Here is a 22,537-nt window from a genome sequence, read left to right as displayed (position 1 = left end):
TACTTGCTGCTGCATACGTGCTCATAATTGTGTGTTGGAACATTTGGGACAGCAAATTTGAGCCGCTTTGTGAAAGAATGCTCGCGCTGAGGTGAAATCGATGCACTGCGGGCTGCGCCAGCACAGGCTGAATTTTCCAAAAGGTGCTTTCTGGGAAAGATTTGTCTGTTTGTATGAGTGCAAGCATTTGTTTGCAGATGTTTTTGTTGGAGGTGGGAAAACAAGGGCTTAAATGGTTACCGGGAAAAGAGGAGGGGTGCAAATCCATCCCTTTACTCCACCTACCCCACCCCATCCTCTATACTGCTTCCTTATTCTGCCCGGCCACAGACACTTGCCTTTTGTATGGAGGGAGCCAGAGAAACAATCCAGTCTCTCTGTTTGGAAAAAAAATCATTGCGAGAAAAGAGACCGGGAGCTTCCAGGTGCTTCGCCCCCAGTTAAAAAGCCCTGTAAGAAGGTGCTCTTATTGCCTGGAGTCAGGAGAGCCACTGCCTCGTGAAGTCGTGCACCCTGCCTCTCACATTCTCCCTCTCCCTCTCTCTCTTTCTTTCTCTCTCCCTCCTACTTTCGACCCTGTGAGAGTGCACAGAGATTCAGAAGGTGCGTCTGAAATCTGCTTGTATCCAGGCTGGAGACAGCACCACAAGGACTTTTACTGCGACAAGCACATGGACTTAATTTTCACCAGAGACAGAAATAAGAATAAGAAGCAGACTGGCACCTGCCACTGAGAACCAGAACTTTCTCTAGAGTTGTGTCGGGTCTTTCTGCGCGTATGTAAACAATATTTGACTGCGACCAAGTGCCAAGACATTCCCGAGACTTCCCTGTCCACTGGGATCCCATCGCATCTTCTCAAGTTATTTCTCCAGAGATGCCTGTCTGAAGAAGGAACGCAGAAAAGAAGCCACCTGACCTGCAGAAGTTACCTGCCTGAGTAATTGAGGTGAAGCAGAAGGGTGAGGTAAGTTCATATCTGAATCTTTCATTTTCCTTCCCCTCTGGGTGCAGGCATATGTCATCTCTGAAAATGTTTTTCATATCCCGTTGCTTCACAGCAATTGAATCCAAATGCAAGACAGGGAGAGAGAGAGAGAGGAAAAACAGTCGGGTTCACATCTCAATCATGAGACCAACATAATTCTCAGCGCACTGCTACACACAAGGCAGATTAACAGAATGTTTTAGTGCTCTGCCCCCCAGTAATCTCTGCAAAATATGTGGCACACTTTTCTAAACAGAGCCATGTGGCTACCATTGCATTTACGCTGATGCTGCTTGTTTGTGTGTGTTTGTGGTTTGTGCGTGCTTGTGGCTGCGTAGGTTTTGTGGTTCAGGTAGCGTGGTAGGTCCCACAGCTGTTTTGGAGTTGGAGAGGGAGAGAGTTATATAACTGCAGCAGTCTCGCTCTCGCTGACACCTGGGACTGTTTGGTCTGCACTCTGTTGCGCACCAATGCCACTCACTTAAATGTAGCCCCGCCCACAGTGTTCTGAAGTCCACGCCCACTTTTCAGCTTCTGAATGCGTTTCTTTTTGACCTGTCAGACATAGTCCACTTCAGACGTTAAAGTGTCACATTAAATTGGCTGTTTTGAAGGCAACATGAACCAAAAATGGCCATTATTATTATTATTATTATTAATAATGGTGTTGTTGTTCATGTTCTGAAAACTCTTTGATATTTTAGAGGTCTAAATCACATTAAATAAGATCTTTTAAAGTCAACATGAAACTGAAATGAACCCTATTTATTATTATTATTATTACTGTTGTTGTTCTTAATCTGAAAGTGCTTTAATATTTCAGGTTTAAAATTACATTAAATCAGATCTTTTAAAATCAGCATGAAACTGATATTAACCCTATTTATTATTATTATTATTATTAATATTATTATTGGTGTTGTTGTTCATGTTCTGAAAACTCTTTGATATTTTAGAGGTCTAAATCACATTAAATCTGATCTTTTAAAGTCAACATGAACTAACATGAACCCTTTTTATTATTATTATTTATTTTATTTTTATATATTTTTTGTTTTATATTATGAAAGTGTTGCGTTTTGATCTCTCAGGCATAGTTCACTTCAGAGGTTAAAATTTCAAATTAAATTGACTTTTAAAGTCTTCATGAAAACAAAATGATCCCTATTTATTATTATTTTTATTTATTTAATTTTTAAAAAATATTATGAAAGTGTTGCATTTTGATCTCTCAGGCATAGTTCACTTCAGAGGTTAAAAGTTCAAATAAAAATGGCTTTTTTAAAGTCCTCATGAAAACAAAATGCACTTTATTTATTAATAGTAATAATTAATAATAATAACGATGATGATTGCTGTTGCTCTTGTTGTTATTAATAATTATTATTATTGCTTAACATACATTTCTTGTCCTATTTTGAATGACTCGTTGGTCAAAATGTTACATTTAAAATAAAGTTTTATGTTCATAGTCATTCCGCAAAATATAATAACTTGCTCCGCCTCCAATGCTGATGCCACAGACGCCTATTTTTCAGCCACTGCAACAACTTGCATTTGTTCTTTGTGATGCCAATCAGGTTTTGATGGATGAAGCCTTGCTGTACTTTCTCTTTAAATAATCTTAAAAATATAAAATGCCTGATTATGACACGAAAGGCATTTCATGTTGACTTGAATGGCAATATCCAGTGTTGTTTTTCAGCATTTGATGTCTCTTCGTTAGCTGGGGCTTCTCACCTCTGTTTTGTACATGCCGTTTTGTCATAAAATGTCGAAAAAGGTCTAAAAGGGCTTCTTTGTAATGTTTTTCCACACATAATCAACTACTGCACATGGCATGAGCTCCGTGCAGCAGTCTTAATTTCAGACGGAGAGCGAGAGAGCACTGTGAGAGAGAAGGGAATGTGCTTTCATAATACATTCTTCACCAAGAGCACTGGGGAATAGTATTCAATAATACTTTTTTCTCGTCTGAGTAGCAGGGCCCAGCTTCTACAGAACTGAAACAGACCCAGTCTGGAAAAGACGACATGCTCTCCTCTAAAAACATTTGGCGCCTCAACATGATGGCTTTCAGGAGGAGAAGTGGTTGAGGTCTGACTGCGAACCTGTGCGTCAGTGCCGCTAGCGCTACCACATTACACAAGCCTCCGACGTGATCTGAACCCCTGAGTGGAAAACAGAGGTTAGAGGAAATGTGTCTAAGACACTCCACAGATAGAGGGCCCGTCATCCTCACACACTTCTGATTCCTCTCTTTGGAAACGGTCCAAAGCTTCGAGATGGGATGCTGTCTGTGCTTAGTTCAGAGGACAGGAAAGTCAGCTGTGAAGTATGATGTGATTTTATGATGAATGTGTCTCATCTGGTCCTGTTATCAGGAGATGCAGCAGACAGCGTCCCACCTTTCTGACTGCGAGTACAGCGATAGCTTCAATCCACCAAACACCTCACTCCTTCTCGCACATACTTTGACCCTTCTCCCTACATGCACATTTCAGTTAGGTAAAGCCAAGGAGATCTGTTTTACCTGCTGAAAGCTATTTCTATGCATTAACAGTTTATTTTTCAATTCCAAATCAGACATTTTTGCACATGGGACCAGCCATTCACCTGAGCTGTAAATCTAGCAAATCACTCCTGGAGCTGCAGGAAAATGACATCATGACTAGTCCATTTCACGGTTTTAAAGGGATAGTTCACCCAAAAATGAAAATTCTGTCAGTTACTCAACCTCGTGATCTTCCAAACCTGTATGTTATTCTTTATTCTGTGAAACAAAAAAGAAGATATTTTGAGAAATGTTCCAGCTGTTTTTTCATACAGTGAAAGTCAATTATTTATATACTATTATAATATTTATTAATATTTAGATTAGGGCTGTCAAACGATTAATCGCATACAAAATAAAAGCTTTAAGTTTGCCTAATAGATGTGTGTGTACTGTGTGTAATTATTATGTATATATAAATACACACAAATTAATGTATATATTTAAGATAAATAATTTATGTACAAAATATTTTTATTTATATATAAATTATATAAATATTATAATAAATACATATACTTGTAAATATTTCTTAAATATATACATGAATGTGTTTGTATTTATATATACATATAAATTACACACATTATATTAAACTTAAACTTTTATTTTGTATCTGATTAATCGTTTGACAGCCCTAATTAAAAAGTTTTTTAGTATTTATTTTTCATTTTCAATTTTAATTTAAATGTAGGTTTTAGTATTAATAAGTGCTTTTGTCATTTTTATTAGTTTTGTTTCTATTTATTTCTTGGTTATTTTTATTTATATTTTAGTTTTGTGAAATGTTAGTTCTTCAACTTTTGTTTTCATGTTTTATTTTAGTTAGTTGTTAAGGCAACATTTCTAATTTCTACTAATTTTTTTGTTTTTGAGTAATATCTATATTTTATCTTATTTCAGCTTTATTACAGTTCATGAAAAAAGATTTTTAATAGTTTTAGTTTTAATAAAAAATATTTTGACAAAAATATTTCATTGACAAAAATAATTTTACAAATGTTTTTTTCTGTTTAATATTAGAAAAAATTATTTAATATTAGTCAAAATATTGAAATTTATATATAATATAAATTAAATAAAAATTATAATAAATACATATACTTACGTAAATATATCTTAAATATACACATGAATGTGTTTGTGTGTGTGTATATATATATATATATATATATATATATATCACTCTATATATATCATATACTAAAATAATGAAATATATATATATATATTTCATTATTTTAGTATATTTTGCTTGTAGAAAAAAAGTAGAGTTGTTTTGTTGTTGTTTTCTAAATGGTGTAGTTACAGTATCTACCAGCAGGGGATAACAGGGTCGTGCTAACCACCCAATTTTTGACTTTTTTGCTTGGGCAAAGTGCACCAAGGCAAATACTTTGGCAGTGTGAAGCCATAATGGCGAGGCAATGCTGTAACCATGGATGCCCACTTTTAGGATGGCCCAATAACTCTACTGACTGCTTTTTATGATGTCGGTTGGCTCTGCCAGACTGGGCCTGATGAAATGCATTTCTTTCTTTATTACATTACATGACTCCAACCGACCCGACGGAGGCTTTTATATATGGACCATTCATAATTGGTGCACGCTTATTGGTTGTGCTGGTCAGTAAGCCTTTGTCCGTGTCCAACCATCTGCCTTGTTAATTCTGGGGCAGTTTTCACTCACTGAATCTTGTTTATAAGCTCTTAAAGGTTCATCATTGACATTGAAAACCATATTTCCCTGTGCTTTAGATCCCTTTATCTCAAAGTGGATGTAAATGCGTGCACTGGAGAAGCTATATCTGAGAATTAAAAAGAAGGAAAGCCTGTATCCAAACCATTATAGATGTCTCTTTTCATTCAGCTTGTAATGGCTTGCTGCAGATTCAATTCGCATTTGAGTTTTTTTTTGTTTTTACCGTGCAACGGAGGAAAATGATACGAAATCCATTACACATGCTCAATCAGTGAGAGAGACTAGACAGAGAATCTGGCCCAATGCTGACTGAGAAGCATATGGGAAATGTTGGACACACCAATAGGTTGAACTTTTACTTCGGGTTTATGAGAGGCGATGTCTTGTATTGTGGCCAGCGAACCCTCACCAAAGGTGAAGGAATAAATGTATATGCAGGACAGAATTGAGTGTTAAACTTATAAAGTATGTTGATTGCCAGGTACTGTCATATGAAGAATCTTCTTTTCTTACATTATTCATAAACCTACTGATGCTTGTTTGCCAACTGAGAAGTGTTTTCCTTCTCTGGTGAGAAGACCAGTAATCCATATGGGGTTTTTTTTTTATGTAGTGCCACTAGAGGGCAGAGTTACTGACCTTGACTGTACACCCACAAGCCCTGTTACATGGGAATGTGAGGAACACACACAGGTTCACAGTCTGTGCCACTTTTTGTTGGCTTTTTATGTAATATTAAAGCATTTAAAAGATTACTTGACACTGCATAAAATATTAAAGAGATATTTCATCCCAAAATGAAAATGTTGTCATAATCACACGTCATTCTAAACATGTATGACTTTTTTATTCTGTAGAACATGAAAGAAGATATTTTTAGAAATGTCTCAATCGTTGTCCATACAGTGGAAGTCAGTGGTAAAACCAAAACTGTTTGGCTACCAACAAGTTTTCAAAATATTTTCATTTGTATTCTCTAGAAGAAAGGCCTTCATGTTTAGAACAACATGAAGGTAAGTAAATGATGACAGGATTTATTTTTTGTGTGAATTATCCTTTTAAAGGGATAGTTCAACCAAAAAAATTAAATTACCCCATGATTTATTCACCCTCAAGGCATCCTAGGTATATATGACTTAAATCTTTTATACAAATACTATTGGAGTTATATTTAAAAATATTTTAAAGTTATATTTAAAAGTTGTGGCTCTTCCTAGCTTATTTATAGCAATGAAGGACATTCGAAAAATGACGCTTAAGGGGTACCCTGTGTGTCAAAAAGTGACGCCAAAGGGTCCTGACCAAGCGTCAATGTGTGATGAGTTGGGAGTAAGAATGTGTTGCATTAACACCCTGGAGCCATGTGGGGTCCTTTTATGATGGATGGATGCACTTTATTGGGCTTTACAATCTCGACCCCAATTCACTTCTATTGTAAAGCCTGGAAGAGACAGGACAATTTTAATACAGTGGCATGCGAAAGTTTGAGAACCCCTTGCAGAATCTGTGAAAATGTAAATAATTTTAACAAAATAAGAGAGATCATACAAAAGGCATGTTATTTTTTATTTAGTAATCCTGTGTGTTTTACATGAAAGATGTTTACATATAGTCCACAAGACAAAAAAGTAGCTGAAATTATTAAAATAACCACCTTCAAAAGTTTGGAAACCCTTGGTTCTTGATACTCTGTGTGGTTATATGGATGATCTACAACTGTTTTTTTGTTGTTGTTGTTGTTTTGTGATGGTTGTTTATGAGTCCCTTGTTTGTTCTGAACAGATAAACTAAGCACTGTTCTTCAGAAAAATCCTCCAGGTCCGGATTCTTCAGTTTTCCAGCATCGTATTTGAACCTGTATGATTTTGAGATCCATTTTTTCACACTGAGGACAATTGAGGGACTCAAACACAGCTATTAAAAAAGGTTCAAGCATTCACTGATTCTTCAGAAGGAAACATGATGCATTAAGAGCTGGGGGAAGCAACAGATGATACTTGCATGTTTCCTGGAAGAAAAATGAAGTACAATTTACCTTGATCTTCAAATTCAAAAAGTTTTCACCCCCCCGGCTCTTAATGCGTGTTTCCTTCTGGAGCATCAGTGAATGGTTGAACCTTTTTTAATATGTGTGTTTGAGTCCCTCAGTTGTCCTCGGTGTGAAAAGATGGATCTTAAAATCATACAGTCACTGCTGGAAAGGGTTCAAATATACAAAAGATGCTGGAAAACTGAAGAATCTGCAGGACCTGGAGGATTTTTCTCAAGAACAGTGATCAGTTTAACTGCTCAGAACAAACAAGGAACTCTTGAACAACCATCAAAAAACAAAAACAGTCGTAGGTCATCCAGGTAACCACACACAGTATTAAGAACCAAGGGTTCCTTTTAAAGTAAATAATTTGTATTTTTTTTGTCTTGTGGACTAACTCAGGACATCTTACTCAGGACAGTACTAAATAAAAAATTAACACGCCTTTTGTATGATATCTCTTATTCTGTTAAAATTATTCACATTTTCACAGATTCTGCAAGGGGTTCTCAAATTTTCGCAATTCTGATTGTGTTCATCTGAAAGAACTAAGATACACCTAGGATGACTTGAGGGTGAGTGAATCATGGGGTAATTTGCATTTTTTGGTGAACTGCTTCTTTAAAGGAGAACTCCACTTCCAAAACAAAGATTCACATATAATGTACTCACCCCCTTGTCATCAAAGATGTTCATGTCTTTCTTTCTTCAGTCGTAAAGAAATTATGTTTTTTGAGGAAAACATTTCTGCATTTTTCTCCATATAATGGACTGATATGGTGCCCCAATTTTGAACTTCCAAAATGCAGTTTAAATGCGGCTTTAGACGATCCCAGATGCGACTGTAAACACTCCCAGCCAAGGAAGAAGAGTCTTATCTAGCGAAACTATCGGTTATTTTCATTTAAAAAAATACAATTTAAATACTTCTTAATCTCAAACGCTCGTCTTGCCTTTCTCTCCATGAACTCAAGACAGTTAGGGTATGTCGAAAAACTCCAATCATATTTTCTCCCTCAACTTCAGTCATTTCAAAATCATCCTACATCACTGCAGAAGTACTGACCCAGTCTTTGCAAAGTGAACATGCAAAGAAGATCAAACACCCTTAACAAAAAAGGTAAAACAGCCATACAGGACGATTTCGAAGTTGAGGGAGAACATGAAATGGGAATTTTTCGACATACCCTAACTGTCATGAGCCAGAAAAAAACAGTCCAAGCAGAGTAAGACAAGACGAGCGTTTGGCATTAAAAAGTATATAAATTGTATTTGTTTTATTAAAATAACTGATTGTTATGCTAGATAAGACCCTTCTTTCTCGGTTGGGTTTGTTTACAACCGCATTTGGGATCATTTGAAGCCGCATTTAAACTGCATTTTGGAAGTTCAAAATTGGGGCACCATAGCAGTCCATTATATGGAGAGAAAATGCTGAAATGTTTTCCTCAAAAAACATAATTTCATTACGACTGAAGATAGAAAGACATGAACATCTTGGATGACAAGGGGGTGAGTACATTATATGTGAATTGTTGTTCTGGAAGTGGACTACTATTTCTTTACCATGAATACAGGTGTATTTTGTCTTACTGCGCTAGTGCATTTTTACCTAAAAGTAAAAAATCTGTGCGGTAAAACTAAATACACTTGTATTACAGATACATTCTCGAAAAATAAATCCTAAATTAATCTTGTTTCAAGAATTTGTAGATATTTTTACTGGAACATACAACAGAAATACTCTTTAATGTGATTTTTAGCACTGTATAAATGAATTATTAATGTATTATGAACAATAGCACATTGTTAGTTCATGATACCTAATGCATTGCTACTATTAATGAATTGAAATTTACTGAAAAGTGTAACCAATTCGTCTTTCGTGTCTGGCCTGTGACTCTGTTATTTTGAGCCCATTAATATTGGCAGAAAGGTTCTTCTCATCAACGGTGTGGTAATCTTCATACCTCTTTTATTTGGTGTACACTTTAAACAGGAAATGAAGGAGAATACCACTCATGCTCTGGGAAAAGCATATGCCCGACTGCGTTACGTTCCAGGAACTCACGCCCCCATCTCTCACCATTACCATTTGTTTCTAGATGTTTTTCGCTCACCAAGAGTGAGGAAAAACAGTCCTGTTCAATGGTGCTACAAGGCAAGCGGCGCATTCTTTTGAGGAACTGTGCTTTTACTCAAAGTCTGTGCGATGGGGCGCTGCAGGTTTCTTTCCTTCCGCCCGTTCTCCACTTAAGGTATGACGGATAAAAGAAAAACAGCGAATGAGGAATTACTCTCAAAGCTGTCGGAAACAGCGCTTTGGCATAAGCGGCCTCTGCAATCAGCAACGTGCTTAGCCTGCGTCGCCGATTAGACGAGGGTGCGTGCCTTTGCGAGGGAGTGTGTGAACATCTCAGACCTTAGCAAAAAATGCCGCCGGTCGCTCAATCAAACATCCTGTTGCATAAGGCTTCGTTCCAGTGGGTTGTGCACGAATTGGTCTGGACAGGAAAAGAGGTGCAAACACATCCAGGAAAGGGGAGGTTATCTGCGAAGGCCAATGGGTTTATTCTATGGGCGCTAGGGTGTGAAGATGTCAACCGCTTGATTGATGGAATGGAAAGGTGTACTGCCCTGAACAGATGGGTCTGTTTTGCTATTCTCACTAGGACACAATTGAACACATGCTTGCGGAAATTAACAGCTTTAATTTAAGTCTGATGAATGCGGCACAGTTCTGGGCTTAGACTCAGGGCTGATTTGTAATATCATAAATCACATACAACTATGTGAATGCAGTGGAGGGGAACATTTTTTTTTTAATCAGGATTCTTTTAATCAAGACACACTCTCTAATAACAATTCTTTGTTCAATATTTAGTATATCAAATACACTACCAGTCAAAAGTTTTTGAACAGTAAGATTTTTAATGTTTTTTCTCTTTTTCTCAGTCTATTCTGCTCACCAAGCCTGCATTTATTTGATCCAAAATACAGCAAAAGCAGTAATATTGTGAAATATTTTTACTATTTAAAAGCTGCTTTCTATTTGAATATATTTGAAAATGTAATTTATTCCTGTGATTAAAGCTAAATTTTCAGCATCATTACTCCAGTCTTCAGTGTCACATGCTCCTTCAGAAATCATTCTAATATGTTGATTTGCTGTTCAAGAAACATTTATTATTATTATTATTATTATTATTATTATTTTTGAAATATTTATAACAGTTGAGTACATTTTTTTTCAGGATTCAGAAATATCCATAGATCAGCATTTATCTGAAATAAAAAGCTATTTTTATATTAGAAATTATAGAAATTAATGCTTTATTTAGCAAGGATGCTTCAAATTGATCAAAAGTGATGATAAAGTCATTTATAATGTTACAAAAGATTTCTATTTTTAAAAAGATTTCTAAGTTTTTATTCATCGAAGAAACCTGAAAAAAAAAAAATTTTCAGCATATTAATAATAAATGTTTTTGAGCAGCAAATCAGAATATTAGAATGATTTCTGAAGGATCACATGACTGGAGTAATGATGCTAAAAATTCAGCTTTGAAATCGCAAGAATAAATTACATTTTAAAATATATTCAAATAGAAAACAGTTATTTTAAATAGTAAAAATATTTCAAAATTGTACTGTTTTTGCTGTACTTTGAATCAAATAAATGCAGGCTTGGTGACTTTAAAAAACATTAAGAAACTTTTGACTGGTTGTGTATACATTATCTTATAATTACATAAGGAATATTAAAATTATATAATTTTTAATAGTAAATAAAAACTAATAAAATGTGCGTATGTGTATATATATATATATATATATATAAGATAAGATAAAAATTAAGAAAATGTTTTGCAGTGCATTTGTTAGTTTGTTTGTTCTCCACAGCGAGTAACCAGAATCTTACAAAAATATAAAAATAAGATAAAATACTAATATAAACTATTAAATTAATTAAATTAAATAATAAATTAAATTAAATTAAATTAAATTAAAAAAAAAAAGAATAAAACCATAAGCAGCAGCTCTCCTTTCAACCTTTGTTACTTAAGTTATACTTTTGGCTTCCCACTAATCTTGCAGTTTTACTAAATTTCCCTTCAGGGATCAATAAAGTTGCTATCTGTCTTTCTATCTATCTATCTTGTCTTCCTAGTCTTTCATTTTCACATTCCCCTCTTCACTGCATTCCCTCATTTGCTCTCCCCTGGCTCTTGAAAATGCACTGGACGTGGATGAGTTTTTCCGTTCCGTTGGCAATAGAAGGAAATGGGGAAGCTTGGCAAGCGGCTGTTATTATTTTTCCTTTTGCACAGTATCAGCTCTTTCAGCAGCCTCTCTGTCATTCAGACCCAGCAAACGTCTCCACAATCACAATCTCAAGCTGTCTTATCAGCATCGCACTTCCAGACAGACCGAGCCCACTGAGAGAAAGACAATCGAGGCATTTTCACACCAATACTGAATATTAGTTGCAAATGTTAATTGCGGACAACAGTGTAAACAGAAATGGTATGTTTTTAAGTACGGATTTGCATCCAACATACGTTCTGATTTATTTTATTGTCTAAGGTTTCAGTACGATTTTTGTTTCAAAAGCAAATCATTTTGTATTGTTTGTGTAATGGTTGCCAGCTATTGATTGCCATGGTTCTTCTGGACCAAATAGCAAAAGTCTGAAGAAGGAAGATCTAAGCCATTATTTTAATGCAGATTTATGTTTGATCTTCAGTTTAACCCGCCTTTTAATGACTCATTTCTCATACTACAGTTTATTTGATGTTTGTGATGAAACAGTGGCTCATGGTTTGGCACACTAAAAACAAAAAATGCCTTTGGTCGAATTCTGTGTCTCAAAATATTATATGTACATAAGGAAGGAAGGAGAAATCCCAAAAGCCTCACAGAGGACTTCGGAAAACTGGTTTTGCAGAATAAAATCTTTATTTGCATGCATGATGTTCCTAAATCTTGCAGTGCATTTCTAAGGAAACTTTAGAAAACGTTGACAGAATATCAAAATAAGAGCTGAATGCAGCTGGAGGCACTTACGGCCTTGTTTGGTTTAGTTCTACCTGCACAACCGAACCCAGTTGAATCATAATGGGACATCAGATGGGCTTTGAGGTTCAGAGGGACTTGATTTCTTTTAATTGGATGCTGGTGGATTTTACCGGCTTTCTCATTAGTCTCTTGTTCGGCATCTGGGAGCCAAACTGATGAGGGACTCCAAGACTTCAGGAAATACGCAGAGCAGTGCCAGTTCCTCTCTGGGTCAAATCCTTAAAATAAAACTCCAGTTATAACTTTGTTTTTGTCCTCCCAGGCCAAGATTTTTTACCCTCTTTTCTCACATTATGGGAAGGGTTGATAGATGGTCTGCAACAGCAGAGATGGGAATAGGGCTTTAGAGGTTATTTACTTCGGCTTAAGTCTTGGATAATATTTCTTTACACGTGTTCCCAGTTTTTCCTCCGACAACTTCTTAGGGGAATTGAGAACACTACCGACAACAGTTCCAGTTGTTACCCTTGTACTTTTAAGTAAGATTGTTCCAGAAGTTTATTAGTAACATTACCCATACTCATCATCATCCAGCTTCCATCAGATTGTCGTAATGATTTGTGGTTCTGTCATGGTGATGGTGTCTTTCAGTGCAGGTAGTTGATTAATAACTTGTTTCGATAAAGCTTATTTTGGCATATTTTTGCATCTTTTACTTCATAGACAACATAAATCCTTAGAAAACTACTGAATTGTTATGTAATGAGCAAAGATGGACAGTTGCATCAGGCCTTAAAGAGCAGGTCATATTTAAAAAGTCCCCTACAACAGGTTTAAATGCATCTAAGGTCAGAAAACATTGTAATTTTCTCAGAATATACATTTAATATTAGAGTCATTTCTCAATGATTTCGAAATGGTTCTTCTGATTCAGTTCTTGAGGTCTATAAACCCCTCTCTTCCATAAGCCTGCTCTGCTCTGATTGGTCAGCTGGCCAAGTCTGTTGTGATTGGTCTTTCCATATACAATGCAAGTGAATTGTGCCCACAGTTTTACCTGCTATACTGTAAACACTTCACAAAACAATAATGGTGGATACGTTAGTGAAGTGCTAACGTGACTAACTGATGAAACAATGCAATTTGTAAATCAAAATATGTCTACTGTAATGTCTAAGGAATGACAGACAAAAGACGCCCGTGTCTTAACTTTTAATCAGAACGCAGAACAGCTGTATCACAGGCGCACTAGCCTAACACGCTCGTCTGTCTCTGCCGGGTCTTTTACTCCCTGCATTAACCCTATAAACAATGCTGGGCATGTTGCTTTAAAAAAGTAATTAGTTATAGTTGCTAGTTACTTCTCACAAATAGAGAAAAAGTTACATCATCATAAAAGTAACTAATTACCAAGGAAAGTAACTGTTCAGTTATGTCAAATAACTTGGATTATATGTATGGAAAGCTTGAAATGGCTACTTTTAAATTATGTCATGTCGAAAACAAATATTCTCTGATAAAGTGATCCGTATGATACCAACGCAAGCTCCAGTTTTTTTCGTCTGAACTCATTATCTCAAATGTAATCATGCCCATGAGCAGCTCCGCTTTTCAGATGTTAAACATCCATGTGAGAAGCTCGAACTTGTAGGTAACCTCCGTAAACAAAAGTGAACATTCATCAAGTTCATCTCGGCTACTTTTTGCTTTATGGAAGAAGACAAACTGAGAGGAATAAGCCAGAATTGACCTCAGAAGAATAACACAGTTTTCTTTATTGTTAAACGAAGTAATTAGAACAACGACAGTCTACATTAATTAACACTTTTAGGAAACAGTGGGTTCACAGCGAATTATCAGAACTTTTTCAGCAAGACAGTAATATTGTGGTTTACCTGGAAACCTAAAGCTGCACTAGATATACATCACATATTAGCACAAACAATTTGATATTTTGAGCACTCAGTTGAGAATGTACACATAACGTATCAATCAGCCTTACAGGTTGTGGTTCGGAGACGCTTGTAAGTCAGAATAAAGGAGGTACGGATGTATCTTTCATTACGAATCTGATGTTGAACTCTCCAAAATTAGAGAAGCAGTACTCTGTAAAATGGCAAGCAGACAACAAAAGGTTTGAATTGTATTGCTGTGGTATCATGGCAAATGAATTTTAACTACTAATTCTTCACATCATCCACTTTTGGCAATGAAAATACAACAAACTTGCTTTCACAGAGCAGAACTCAGCATCTTTTCGACACGATGTAAACATACTAACTAGCATTTGTAGACAGGTCAGACTGTTCGAAATTCAAAGGCAGGGGCTTATGCTATGTATTTGATGTAACAAAGTGGTTATATAAGTGTGTGAGTTGTTTACTTACTTTTTTTTAACTAGTCTTCCCATTAACAGCATTGTTCATTCATGTTCATTGTCATGGACACATTAAGCATACGAAGACAAGAGGCGGGATTAATTGCATGAACCAATCACACCCGATCATAACCAGTCACATCCAATCATATTGCGATGGAGGCATTGCCTCTTCTCACATGACTTTCCCCCATTCATTCTCAATTTCCCCCCTACCAAACCCACCATGTACTTTAGGGGGGTCTGTTAAAACTCAATGGGCTCAGGAGAGATGAGAGACGCAGACTGCCACTGTAACTTTATCTGCTGGTGTTGCTATTTGACAGTGTTTCTTTAGAAAAACAAGTGATTTATACACTTCTTAATGTTCTGTTTTGTAATTCTGGCTTTGTTTTATTTTTGCACGACAAAGTTGGACATTGCCTCCCTTGCCTCCTCAGAGGAAACACCCTATATGCCCTAGGGGTGTAACGATACATGTATTCGTACTGAATACATGTATTCGTCACGGTACAGGCATGTCAGTTCGGTGCATGAAGCCTTAAAACGAATACAGGCAATTCACCCTCAATCCGCAGTAATGCAACGCTGTTTGATAACCGCCAGCAGAAGAACAGCGAATGCCAGGAGTTGCGCACTTGAAAACAAAGACAACTAAACGGTGATCATGTGGTGATTCTTAACGCATCTCTGACAAAGGCTTGCACACTCAACTGTCTGCGAAATGGAGCCTTTTGCTCTTGTTTCCTACCTCTTTCATTCGGCACAAATCTAAATATCCCATAATATTTCCATATTTGCAATGCATCCAAATGCTAAACTATTATTTATTATTTAAATTGTAGACATTGTACTTTTGTCGCAGCGGGCACGCTGATGTTTGGTTCACTGTGTTTTATTTTGATAAAGTACCAATAGCGCTGTCAAGTTAGCAATGCTAGAAGCCTGGAACTGTTATGTTCAGCAAAATCAACTTAAAAAAAAAACAAACAAACAGAATGTCACTTTCTGCCATTTGAGTTTCCTTTCTGTCACAAAACTGAACTGAAACTCAGCAAATATAGACTACGTTACGTGTCGCATCGTTTTTTCCCTTGTCTATCAGTTAACTAAAATATATTTCAAGTATTTATTCCTTGTATGTATAAATGTACTGCAGATTTTATAGCCAAACTTGTATATGACATTAATTTGATATAATATTTAGTATTTTCACATGTAGGTGGAAAAAATTGTAATTTGTACTACTGTCTGGTTAAAATAAATGAAAGAAACCTAGCATAGTAGATTTTTTTTTTTTTCTGTTGTACCGAAATCGTATCAAACCGTGACCCTCGAACCGAGGTACGTACCGAACCGTGACATCTGTGTATCGTTACACCCCTAATATACCCTATAACTTCCCGTTGGTTCTCTTTGAGAGCTGATTTTGACCTTGTGTTTTTTGTGATTCCGTTTGCTAAGCAGTGGTTCAGCTATCACAGACCGTTTTAGTAATTAAAAGCGGACATATTCATCATTCATTACAGTCTTATTTGGTTTGTGTCAGCACTCGGTTGCTGTAAAGTCTTATTTCATGTTATCCTATCGCATCCTGTTCTAGAGGTCCCACTTTCATACGCATCCAAAACGCTGACAATTATCATTTTAAATTCCCCTTCCCTCCGCCTCATGATTTAACGTTGCCCAGTAAACTTCGCATCTCCGGGCAGTTTGGTGTGACAGAATGAAGGAGGAGCTTGACAAGCTGGCCAAAGATGAGAGCGCTCAAATGGGCCGTGCACCATCCAACTCCCAAGCACAACAGAGCGCTTGTGTTCTCCCTTAACCACAGCAAGGAAGAGATTCATGTTAGCATGGAGAACTGGCTCCTGATGCAGCGTGGTTGACCTTTCACATATGCTAGCACTTGCTGAAGAAAGATGGAACTTGATGACTATAAATAAGTTGGTCACTATGTTCATCCAGTGATCCCTTTAAAAGGTTTCCGAAACTCTGAAGTCATCCGATGTAATTTCTGAGCTGTTTATTTGAAGACTGATATTGCTTCATTTAGTTTGATGCTATTTTCAGTTTCTTCATTTAATTACTTTGTTTTTCATGAGACTTGCAACTGATTAAACACTCTGTCCTCATTCTCTCTTTCCTTTCATTAAGATGTATCCATTAAAACCCGTTTGCTAATGCAAACCAGAGCGGTTGTTAAATCTGGCTTGCCAATAAGCGACACTGTCGTACCTGATCCAAGTGCAGCTCACCAGCACTTCCTGCCCTGTGGTCAGTATTTTTTTATTCTTTACAAAAATGTAAGGAAAAAACTTTCCCATGTGTTATGAGACTGCATGATATTCATCTTCAAGTGGCTTGATGCCTGTGCAATAATTTTGCTGGAGTGGCTTTCACGCTTTGATCAGCAGGTTAGTACAGAAATGTACAGGCTTGCTAGTTTCGCCTCTAGCTGGAGACTTTTGCCTGATTAAGGAGACCGTCCCACCTGCAACCTTTGTTTCCTGCAATTTGTTTGTCTCGTCTTAGAATGTCCCGTGCCTTGCACCGGTTGTGCAATCAAGATCAGTGTGCTATTTGTCTAAATCTCAAAGGCCCACTTTCTTTCCTTCATGTAAAAGGTACACTGTATCCCATTACCCCAGGGAAAGCTGCTGAAAATGTAGAGAGGAAAGGATTTGGGTTTGTCACTCTCAGAGACACTCCATCCTTACTCACATCCCTCCTGTTTGATCATAATTAGATTCACACTAAAAGAGATTTTGACTTGATTATAAGACAACATATCTACATTTTGTTTCTGCAAAAAATAAATAAATAAATAAATGCTGTTGTGAGATGAAGTTTTACAAAGTTTCAAGTTTTCAAGTTTCAGCAAAGATGCTTTAAATTGGTCAAAAGTGATAAAGGCATTCATAATGTTACAAAAGATATCTGTTTTAAATAAACTTTCTATTCAACAAATAATCCTGAAAATGTTAATAATGTTAAATATTAAGCAGCACAACTGTTTTTTAACATTGATAAAAATAAGAAATGTTTCTCAAGCACCAAAATCAGCATAATGATTTCTGAAGGATCACATGATACTGAAGACAGACAATTCAGCACAGGAATAAATTATTATTAAAGGAAACTTATTTTGCCCCTTTTTACAATATGTAATATAAGTCTCAGGTGTCCCCAGAATGTGTCTGTGAAGTTTCATCTCAAAATACCTGACATATAATTTATTATATCATTTTGAAAAGGCCTATTTTGAGTGGAAGCAAAAACAAGCGTCATGCATGTCTCTTTAAATGCAAATGAGCTGCTGCTCCCCGCCCCCTTTTCCAGGATTGGGCTGTGCCTTTACAGCTCCCACCTCATATACTAAAAAAACATCTGTTTGGTTTTGATTATCATGTCTATCGCGTTGAAAACACGTGTTTTAAACCATATTAGTTTAAACTTCTGATATAGGGTTTTCTGAGCGCACACACACGGAATGCAGCTGTCACAAGTCATGTGAGTACTAAACTAAGTTCTCTTTCAAGTCTTATTGCACTTAAAATGTCAGATACACACACTTTTATGTTAAAACACACATGTTTGTGAAGGTAAACAGCTGGGAAAGAAATTACATGTTTATATTAGATCTGTTTGGTAGCAGCATAATATACAATAAATAAATTAATAAGTCCACTGCTCTCTTGTCTCCTCTGAGGCTGGGACTCTAAATAGTGTCCTGTGCTTGTCTGTGTAGCCAACAACAGAACAGTTAGCATGCTTTGCTTGAAATTTCGCCATGGCATTAGAACTGGTACACCGTTGTCACTTGTGAAAACGCAATGGTAGCACTGTGGGTGGAAACGTGCAGATTAAAGGGCGGCAATATTATTATTAAGTATTATAAAGAAATATCCTTTTTCACGATTATAGGATTTGAACACAGAAGTCGTATGATCATGATATGTCACCTTTAAAATACAATTTAAATATATTAAGCCAGTTAATCTACTTTGAAATGTGCGTTCTGTGTCGGAATGTCTGTATTTGTTTTGGTCTGTGTGACTCCGCCCACTGCTAATTCACCCGATAGTATTTCAACATCCCGGTTTGCCAGTTGGCCAGCAAATGAACTGGATCAGAGATCACAGATTCTACCCGATCTAAAAAGCCTCGGCATCTGTCTAAAAACCTTTATAAACTAACTGTACAGTTTACAATGTGTAAGGCTCGTAGCCTTCCAGTGTCAATTCTGCTCGTTCCCCTTGCGTCTTCTCAATTTGGCAACCCACTTGATCGTCGAGTCTGAGAACAGGGTGGGAAAAATGCTATTTTGAGTATCAATATCGATTCTTAAATCACAATCGATCTCTTGGTCTATGCTGTTTTCAGCTAATGAATGAACAGTAGTGCGTCTTTCTTCCAATAAATAGCAATAGGCTAGGATTTCTGTCACTTTTGATATAAAACAAAGTCTCAGATTTCAAATTCTGTCCATTTCCTTAGGAAATTCAAGCAATGAATACCGTTTTGGCGCTCTTTAATGTGGCGTGATAGATCGTTGAGGCTTCTGTGTACTCGCCTGTGCGTAATCAAAAGCATAGGAAAACATTCGTGATAATTTTGTTTTTGTTCTGTATCCTATTCTCTGCTGCCAGACTGAAGCGCATTTGCCAGCTGGAGAGGGGTGGGAATTACAGCTACAATTTTACAATGGAGCACCCTGTAATCTGTCAAAATGACAGACGGCCTTCAAATTTTTCCGTCACTGATAATAAATTTCCATCAATGATGGAGAATTTTGGTTAACGCGACCTCTGGACTGCAGTACCTATTTCAATCACTATCTGTCAATACTGCAACTTTAAAATAGGAAGGAGATACTTTAAATTTTAATAATATTTCCACAGTATGTTTACTGTGTTTATTTGGATGCTTGGTGAGCATACAAAGCTGCAGTTATGAAAAATGAAATCACTGTTAGATATAAAATCACCTGTGAAAGTTTACGATTATTATATTTCTCTGGTGGAGACAGACATCCACACAACCCTCATATTTTTTTTCATTTCAAGTTTTTGTGTAAATTGAGAGGCCACCTGTTCCAAATAATTACAACAAGAGGATTTCTTCTGAACTTCCTGTCTGAGCCACATGTCTGGAAAAGCTGCTAACTTATGCCTGCTAAGATGAAGTTCATCCTCAGCTTATCCACTCAGCTTGCGATGCCCAGTTTCTGACAAACACATAAATCTAAATGATGCCATGAAGTGAGTGAAAGTTCATGAATATTCATAATCATTTGTAAAAGTAGAAGTCATCTTTTTCATTTTGTGTATTAAGTGTCTCATTACCTGGTAATTAGATTTGATATAATCCTAACATCCAGATGTCATCATCATATCCTTGTTGAACTGATGAGAAATAAAACCAAGGCCATCTTGAGTTCAAAGCGGCCTGTAATACAAAGCCATGACAAGACAAAGACCGAGTTGTTTCTGTTATCCTGCACTGGCGCTTCCAGTTCTGTCCTCTCACTTGAATACTGTGCTTTTTGAAGATGACCCAACTCTAAAGACAATGCATGATTTCCTTTGGTCCAAACATAGTTATCCCTGTCACAGATTTATTTTCCTGGCATAGCTAGAAAGAGTCGAACTATTACGCTTGTTTGAGTGGAACTCAAGTCTCTAGGAACATGATCCAGCCTTCATAGACTCATAACGTTGCAAAGACTCCCTGTGGGGGTTTCTATCTGCTTGCCCAGTCGAAACAATACAAAGTATGACCCCTACAGAACTAATCCACCTGCTTTTACCAAATCTAGGTGAATCAGAATTTGAGTTCTCCCAGTGCACTGTGGGTCATGGACATGTGTGTCTGAGTCCAAGTAGCAACTGCTAATCCGTGTACATTCTACCGAGACTCAATAAGAGGATATTAAATCTGGAGGGTATTGTGTGGCAGTTCTTAAGCAACCAAACACAATTTCTGCATCCCATCATCCTCTGCAGACTAGAGGCGGTGAGCATGACTAGAAGTGCCACCATATGCTTGGGCAAAGCATTTGGCAGCTCATACGAGTGTGTGGGTTTGACAGTAATTGAATTAGGAATGATTCTGTTTGCAAATAGCTGCATTGGTCACACTGTCCCACAGCATCATTGCATAAATCTCTCTATTGGCCATTCATGGAATCCAGATGAGCCTGCAGGGGAGTGTTTTCATTTAGCCGCATTATTGGTATTGCAGTGATGTACCAAAGTTGAATAACACATATTTACATGTACCATTTAACAAAGGCATTTAACCAAAGTGACTTAATGAAAAGCACAATCATGTAGGATGAACAATGTATATATATATACTGTATAATATTATCATCCACAGGTAAGAGGTTTGCAGACATGGAAATGATCTGACAGGGACAAAATGCTCTTCATGAAATCCACTTACTGTTTTTGCTTCCAAAAACTCAGATTATTCAGTAAAAAAGGACCAGAAATTGGTTACGTGCCTTACTGCTGACTAAATTGTTTTGAATCCCATCAGACAAAACAGTACCTCTGCTGTCCTTCGACTGAATTACTGCTGCATAAAAATGATCATTAACTGGACTGCAAATGTTCTGCTGCGGTATTAATGACCGTCTTGTGTCCTCTTAGGGCCATGCTGATGAAGTTCAGTAACCCAAACAAAGCCATGTGTTTCTGAAAAATACTGGAATTTAAGTCACCCACCCACAAACTGCACGAATAACTACAGTCATTGAGACAAAATGAGGTTCGAGCAAATTTAATTCACAGACACAGGAAGCTGGGAATGAGCAGTTTGATTTACAAACAAATTTGATCTCATTGGATTCCTACCTTTCAGTTGGGGATTCACGAAATACACAAAATGAGAAAAGAATACAAACTGTACTTTATTTATTTACTTATTTATTTATGGGGAAATCTGTTTATGTTGTGTATTTCTAGGGAGTTTTTCTTTGCTATTGTCTCCTACTTCTGTAGCGCATTTTGGTGAAAGCTACTTGGGAACAATATTTATTTAAAATATTAACTTAACTTATTAGAAAGTACATATTTTTCATCAGAAAATGTTTTAATGATTCTTTCACGCAGTATAAATGGGTCTTTATATGGGCCATTCTACAGAATTGGTGCAAACTGCTGTCCCACAACCAAAAAAACACATTTAAAAAGCATTTAAAGGAGAAGTCCACTTCCAGAAAACCATTTACAAATAATTTACTCACCCCCCTTGTCATCCACGATGTTGATGTCTTTCTTTCTTCAGTCATAAAGAAATTATGTTGTATGAGGAAAACATTTCAGGATTTTTCTCCATTTAATGGACTGATATGGTGCCCCGATATTGAACCTCCAAAATGCAGTTTAAATGCGGCTTCAAACAATCCCAAATGCAGTTGTAAATGATCCCAGCCAAGAAAGAAGGGTCTTATCTAGCGAAACGATCGGTTATTTTCATTTTAAAAAATAACATTTTTATACTTTTTAATGCCAAACGCTCGTCTTGTCTTACTCTGCTTGGACTGTTTTTTTCTGGCTCATGACAGTTAGGGTGTGTCGAAAAATTCCCATCTCATGTTCTCCCTCAACTTCAAAATTGCCCTGTATAGCTGTTTTACCTTTTTTTTAAGGGTGTTTGATCTTCTTTGCATGTTCACTTTGCAAAGACTGGGTCAGTACTACTGCAGTGATGTAGGATGATTTTAAAATGATTTTTGAAGTTGAGGGAGAAAATATGATTGGAGTTTTTCAACATACCTTAACTGTCTTGAGGCAGAATACACATACATACAGTTCATGGAGAGAAAGGCAAGACGAGTATTCAAGATTAAAAAG

General features: G+C 36.6%; 1 protein-coding gene across 2 annotated transcripts in view; it reads left to right on the top strand.

The window, feature by feature from the left end:
- Positions 1-328: 328 nt before the first annotated feature.
- The window catches only part of col8a2 (collagen, type VIII, alpha 2), a 72,355-nt gene continuing 50,146 nt past the window's right edge, over positions 329-22,537 (top strand). For both annotated transcript variants that reach the window (XM_051137303.1, XM_051137304.1), the window contains exon 1: positions 329-967. The gene's annotated coding sequence lies outside the window, so the exon portion shown is untranslated. The remainder of the gene's footprint in view (positions 968-22,537) is intronic.

This window comes from Labeo rohita, chromosome 19, assembly GCF_022985175.1.
Source record: "Labeo rohita strain BAU-BD-2019 chromosome 19, IGBB_LRoh.1.0, whole genome shotgun sequence".
NCBI classification, from domain to species: domain Eukaryota; kingdom Metazoa; phylum Chordata; class Actinopteri; order Cypriniformes; family Cyprinidae; genus Labeo; species Labeo rohita.
The sequence above is the reverse complement of the archived record's forward strand: the minus strand, read 5'-3'. Positions and strand labels throughout refer to the sequence as shown.